At 30.9% G+C, this 7,576-nt stretch overlaps 1 non-coding gene across 1 annotated transcript; it reads left to right on the plus strand.

The window, feature by feature from the left end:
* The first annotated feature begins 6,474 nt into the window (after window positions 1-6,474).
* On the plus strand, window positions 6,475-6,598 carry LOC141571413 (small nucleolar RNA SNORD22). The gene has a single exon (XR_012496156.1). It is a non-coding gene; the product is annotated as a small nucleolar RNA SNORD22 (small nucleolar RNA).
* Window positions 6,599-7,576: the final 978 nt, after the last annotated feature.

Below are 7,576 nucleotides of genomic sequence, written 5' to 3' on the forward strand. Positions count from 1 at the left end.
TTTCTCAATAAACAGTTTTTAAAACTTTCTCAATTCTCCTAAAATTATTGTAATACTTATCAGAAAATAACAAAGTGATGAATGTTTTAAAATTCACATACTAAATTATCTAGTTTGTTAGAAAACATTAAAAAAGATAACCATGATTTTTTTCTACATTTACTTTTAAAAACATAAATTAAAAGACAGCGATTTCTTTTCAGTGCAAAATCTTACCCACTAGAAAGACAAAATCAGATTCAATTATTGTATATACGTTAGGAAAGACTCTATCTTTAGATTTTAACTTTGATCGGTTAAAGTTAGTGCTTGTTTTATTTTGTTGTTTATCTTTATATTATAACATTGTGGTTATGAAAAAATACTCTATACACAGTCTGAATACAAATCTCATATCTATCACTAAATCTAAAAGTCTGTTTCCTTATCTGGAAATGGAACAATGACTATTTATATGTGTTTTTGAAGATCAAGCTGATATACATAACTTAAAAGAGTTTCTAATACATAGTAGCTGCTCAAAAAAAATCAATCAATATCACTAATATAAAAACATTTTATTTTCTGATCATTGTTCATTGAAATTTCATTGCTTGTATAATTATTTAAAACAATTATTCCTATTGTGCCAATATTCCATAATCTCTTACAATATTTTTAAAAAATCAGGTATGGATTTTGGGGAATGTGACTTAAAATGTTAGAAATTAATTTACAATGGACTTTCAATGAATGAAATGCTAAGATCTATCATTGAACATTTCCTTCATTAGAGCACAAACATCACTTGTGACCAGACATCATTCCATGGCAGACAAATTTTACTCAAACTGTCAAGATACAAAATAAAATATGAGACTTCTTTAAAATTGTATATACAGTCAATATAAATGAATAAATCTTTAATTTTGTTTATTTTCTAAGACTAGGGCAGGTACACTTATTCACTTCTATAACTTTGGCATTTTATACACAATGTCTTTTAGTGTATAATACTTTTTAACAATTAAAACAATCATGTTACTAACTAATGCTTCTATAGCACCAGTTGCCAGGCACTAATTTACTTCTTTACATATATCTACTAATTTAATCTTTGTAACGGTTCTAAGAGTTAAGTAAATTATTATCTCCACTTACACAGGAAGATATTGAGAAACAGGTAGGTTGAATAAGCTGCCCAAGATCACACAGATAGTTAATGGGCAGGGTAGGATTTGATGAATCTTCTCACATATCATTACCTGCTGACATTTCTTCATATATTTTGCCACGAAAAGTATAACATGCTCTACCACAGTCTGTTTACCTATTCATATATTTGTCTAGTCGTCTATCTCAATATCTCTACTAACATTTCACTCAAGTATTACTTCAAATCATTAAAGTTCAGTAACTATCAACAATTTTCTTGACAGTATATAAACCTATCTGTATTTGTCCATGGGCCTTTGTAGCATTTTCACAACATTTGAAAATATTGGTAAATATGTACAGAATGTAAAGACACAGATATCAGTATTACTTTGGCAATGATGACTTTAGTTATTGCACAGCCTATCTCCATATGTTGTATTTCACGATGTTCACATTGCCATAGATCTCAGCTAGCTCTAAATTTTTTAAATTAATAAAATATTGGCATTGAGGTTGTACCCAGGTGCAAAGTACATGTTGTTAAAGTAAATGCTTAGCAATTCCAAATGCACTATGTAAAGATTATTTCCCATTGCTTATGTCATAAAAATTTAAATGTTCTGCTGGAGTAAAAATAAAAATTTTGTTTAATTGTATGGATTTCCTAAATGAGCACTTTTTTTGATAAAACTCAAACTGAGGAACATCCATTTGAGCTCTACATGTCCAGGAAAGATGGATATGGAAAAAACATATCGTATGGGACAGGGATATTATCATTGTATGAAGTATGTTTTAATTATTTCATAATGCATAATTTGAATAAATGGTAATACCTGAAGGAAGTGAAAATTATCTCCAGCTCCCCTCCTTCCCCACCCCCACTTCAGGTAAATAAAGAAAAATAAATACTTTTAAGAACTACTCTACAAGTATTATCAAAGTTGATGTAACAAATTTTAAATCCTGATTTATTTTCAAACAAATTTTAAATAAAGATTCATGAGCAAAATTACTTTAATATTATGATTCCCAAACTGGCACCCTGGTGTGCTACACTGAATTCAAGAGACCCTTTGAGATAGTTTTAACTTTGGAGGGGGACAACAGCATCTTTGGAAAACCACAAGCAACTACTGTTAATTTTTTTTTTTTTTTACTTAAATACTTAATAAGTAGAATTGTTAAGCATTTATTTTGTCTCTGGAATGCTTTGATAAATTACTAAAATATTAAGGATATCATAGACAAACTAAATATGAGAATCTGTATTTTAAGCACATCCTGTATTTTGTTATATTGGAAGTTTAGCTATGATGGAAATCACAGTGCTGATTTCTTTTTAGAATACCAAACAAGAATTTGGCATGCGTATAGTGAAAATTTGTTTAAAGGTAACAAGAGTTTTAACATCCTGTCCAAATCATCATGCTCTATTTCCCAAGCAGGTCTGTATCATTAGAGAAAAAGAAAAAAAAAAAAAGCAATTAATTGGTTCTTTCTATAGTCTTTCTGTTTATTTTCTGTCAACAAAGGGTAAGAGATCAAAAATCACTTTTTAATATTTTGTTTGTGCATGTATTTATTAAAGTCCACCCCTGATTCCCTCGATTTTCCTAGAGTAATCTTCCTTTTACACAGTTTTTGTTTGTTTTTCCTATATTTTCCTATAATGCATTTATCCAGATGTTTTGCTTTGAAGTAATAGCTATTCTTTCAAAGAGAAAATATTTCTTCAGAATATGTTTTCATATTCAACACTACAGAAATAAACTAACCAACTCTGTGACAGAGCATACAAACTAGAGTAATATACCCTGTCAGTGAAATTAAAAATCATCATATTATCAGCTCCATCTCTAATTACAAAGATTTCTTTGGAGAACCTAATCTTTCTTAGCAAACTATCATCTCCTCTTGTAGTTTCAATAAATCTCAGATGTATCTTTAGCTGCATATAATTATGTGACTTCTTAAAGTGTTTGAAACAGAATCCAGATGAATGAAGACTCTTAAAGCCTAATGATACAAGAGCAAATTGCTAAGAGGATCCCCTGTTGTAACTACCATGACAACCCTCATCTTTTAATGCTGAAATTCAGCTTTTTGAGAGTAGCTACTGTTCTGTTCCACCGGGTGAAGCGCAATTTGTATCACTGGCTGCAGTGCTGTGAAGAATCCCAATGCCCTATTGAGCACTAACTTTTTTTTTTTGTTATTTGCTTGTTTGCAAAATAATCTTTAGACTGACATAATGACACACACCATAAGATTTTCCAAATTGAACTTTTTGCTTCCCTCTGGGAATGATGAGATTGAAAGAAAAAATATATATTTAATTCTAAACAAATGAATACAAAACAGAGCCAGGTCTTCTCTGCAATCAAGGATACACAGGGCTCATCATTACAGAGTATGAATGGTATATCCAAGCAGAGATTTAAAAGTTCCCTAGTGAAATTGTGAAAGTTCTGCTGCTTGGTGAGAATATAAATAACTAAACAGAGAGAACTAAGAGCAAACATTCTAGGAAGGACAGACAATTTCTGAGCATATAGCTAATTTTAGAAAACATCTAGTTATTTAAAAGAATCAGAAAAAATATTACTATATATTGGAAAAAAATATAAGATTAAAAACCTATTCTAATAAATCACTTATTTAAAAGGTTAAAATAAATAAGTAAATCCATCCATAATAAATAAATGTTAAAATCTAATTTTAATGTAATGAGCTGTAAACATATATAGTAGTTTCACTTGATTTTAGGGATGGTTTTTGGGAACAAAAACCAATCATGTATCTCATCTCCTGTTCTATATATAATTGTATATAACTATAACCATATACAATTATTTTCATTATGGAAAGCATATTGGGAACACACATTACTTTAGTCATGTCAGAATCTTAATAGGCTATTATCTTTTTTTGAAACTTGGGATTATACATAAACTACTATATATAAGTATGGTGCTTTTCAATAATTCTATCTAAAATTTGATGAACAATTGTCATTAACTGAATCTTTATTTTCTATTTTCCCTCTTCCCCTCACTCGCTCTCTTCTCTCTCTCCTCTCTTGTTTCTCCTACTGTATCACCCCCATCATTCCTATCACAGATTTATCTATGTATTTCCTTCATAGTCTACATTTCTGATTTTTTCTTTATAAAAAAAACGAAATAATACTTCTGTACTACCCCTAAATGGTCATTATTTTTTTGTTTAAATTTATTATTTCTGTCATTTCTGTGTTAATGTTTGCCTCTATGTTGCCATTTTATTTTGGTTATCTGCTGTTATTGCATAGAGAACATTCCTAGTTGTATCTTTTTCTTAAGAACTCAGGCAGTTATTAACATATATGTTTCTCTGATTATATTAGAAGGTTACTGTAAAGGTTGTGCTCTTCTCACTTTATCCTGCACTAGCATATGCTGCATATGAAAGTGGCTGAAAACTCTGAATATTGCTGTTTTCAGTGATGCAAGCTTCTTTCTTCTTAGAACAACACCTCAAAGTCATTTGGTTGGGATTACACCTGACTTGAAATCTGACACCTAACAGATTTTTAGGTAATACAAGTGCTCTGGGGGAATTTTTGTATTTTCCTGCTCTGTTAGGTTATCTGACTTCACTAGGCAGTTAGGGATTTTCTTTGAATAGTTTACACACTAGTGTTAAAAACCAAGCACACATCCCAAACACTCACCTCCCAACTGTGTTTCCTTTTTACTGTTCTCCTCCTTGAAAGTTGGGGGTGGGATTAAAATAGAAACATTTTCTTTTATGTTTCTTATCTACAATCCAGACTTTGTTCATACAGCATTATGTTTGGATCATAGCTACTGATTTTTCTTGTCAATACAGTGAATTTTTCTTAAAATAAGATATAAAAGATGGAAATTAATACAACAGAAAAGTTAAAAATATGAATGCTTAAATTAGGAAGGTGCTCAGCACTCCCACCCCATCAATTAAAAAGAAATGTAATCTAGAGGGTTTGCTAGCCTTTCCAGTAAAGTACTGTGATGTAATAAAGAGCACAGAATTGAGAATCAAGGAGACTTGGGTTTTAGACTTGGCTTTTACTGTGTTTGCTGTAAGACATTGGGTCCACACCTAGTCTTGGTGACCTTCAATTTATTCTGTGGCTCCCTCATTGAACAGTCAATTTGTATGCTAGACAATCATTTAACTCCTTAACAAAGCACTTAACAATGTGAGCTAGTACTAGCTGATACTCGTTATGCAATCTTGTGCATCTTTATGTATATTTTAGTGGAATATTTGAAGAGTTGATACATATGCTTAGCGGGTCACCATCTTAAGAGAGGAGTTTAGAGTCATGTATAATGACATGCTTTAATTTATTTCAATGCCATACAGCTTCATAGTGGTGAAGTGAAACAATTTTACAAGAGATCAAATAAATTCAGTCTACTATGATTATACGAGTTGAGTTTTGTCCTTAAAGTAGGGAGTGAACAAACGTGATATATGTCTAACAATCTTATATAAACAGTGATTTTCATAATTATTTACACTGGAATTATGATTAAGTTTTTAATACTGAATTAAATATATGAAATAAATATAAAAGATCCAAAAATATAAATACATATTATAGTCCATTTCCAGTATTTTGAATTATGGTTGTGTGTGTGTGTGTGTGTGTGTGTGTGTGTGTGTGTGTGTTGTTATATAAGCGTGGGTGGCAAACACATCTACTGTGTATAGAGGGAGGAAGCTGAGAAAGATTTATAAAACTGTTTTGGTTTTTGAAAATGAGGAATATTGAGAGGAATTAATTAAAATATAGACTGTTTGTCAAGAGAAAAACAACAGTAGATGCTACAACTCAAATATAGCTCATGTTTCAAGGCTTTGTGGATACATTTAATGTGAAGAGAATGATGTGAAATTATATTCTGTACCCATATTTGTAGAGCTTTCATTTTTGCAACTGGGTAAATCAGCAATAATTACTATAGGCTACTGCTATATTTTCTGAAGTTGACATAGAACTGGATTATAATGAAATTAGTTTCTGCCAAGCCTTATAGTTGAAATCCTAGTAGCTGTCATCAGATATATACTGGACTGTTTCAGATTCTATGAAGAAGCATGTGGGTTGCATCTTTACCACAATCAGTGATAAATGTGAAACATGGTAATAATTTAATTAACTTATTTTTATTTTTTGCTGAAGATTAACTATTAAAATGACTTTAATGTGCATAATCATATATGTCTGCATGTAGGCATATATGTATGCACATAGTAATATATATTACTTACATCTAAATATTAGGAACATACTGCAGTCACATATTGGGAACAAAAACCAATCATGTATCTCATCTCCTGTCCTAGACTCAGAGCCTATAAAGGTGAACACAATGGGGCTGGCTGGTACAGAGGAGGAAATTTTGTTCCAGAAGGTACTGTCTGAAAGCTCATAAGTATTTCTAAACATGGAAAAGGGAGGAATAATCACTTGCTGAATAATCAGTTGTATTTTTTTCTAGGTCTGAAGAAAGAACAAGGCATATATTATTTGGAATCCAACTCTTAGAGGACTTATAATGGGATCCAATCCCTTAAAAAAGGAAATTTGCAATTCGTTGCTTATATTATACAACCGAGCTGTTCAAATTAGAGTAGAGTCATTTGCACCTTCCTAAATAAAGTTTTATTTTAACCTTAAAAAAAAAAAAGAACGTATTGAAGTATTGAAGGAATATGGTGTAGTGTTATTTAATCCACCTCAACTGCTTATACATGCTGTATTTTCCTAGTTTATCACATATTTTTATCCTATCCCATTACCCGTAATACTCTTTCAATTTATTTTTAATGTATTTCTATAGAAATAATTTTTTGAATGTTTGAATCTATCCATGTTATGAAAATTAATGCCAGATCCTCATTTACTTTGGCACAAATAGTAACACTGGATTTTCAAGCAATTTTTAACTTTGCTTAAAAGGACACTAAAATCAAGGAGTTGGTTGCTAATGTAAGTATATTTTTGTATTGCATAATGAAATTAATGACACAGATTGCTCTAAAATGTATTTCTAAAAATACTGCCCTAGTGACATAAATTCTATACAGGAGAACAGCTTCAGGTTAGAGGAATAAGGATTTCTCATGATCTGCGAGAGAGACAAAAGCAGTAATAAAATCCTAGAAGGAAAAGTTACAGGCATGTAGAGGACCCTATGGGCAGTGAGAGAGCCAGGTTGGTGTGGCTCTTAAAGAGCTTTCTACAGAAGATTAGTGATGACAAGTCTCTGTTATATATTGATTTCTGGCATCTCTATCCCTTGAGTCCTGCAGCCAGGAAAGGAAACAATTTACATTATAATTGTCATGATGACAAATATAAATGAAAAAAACAGCCTCTTAATAGCTTTTAAAGGGAAATTTC

The sequence above is a fragment of the Rhinolophus sinicus genome, chromosome 16, assembly GCF_057876585.1.
Source record: "Rhinolophus sinicus isolate RSI-liver-muscle chromosome 16, RSI-T2T, whole genome shotgun sequence".
Lineage (NCBI taxonomy): Eukaryota > Metazoa > Chordata > Mammalia > Chiroptera > Rhinolophidae > Rhinolophus > Rhinolophus sinicus.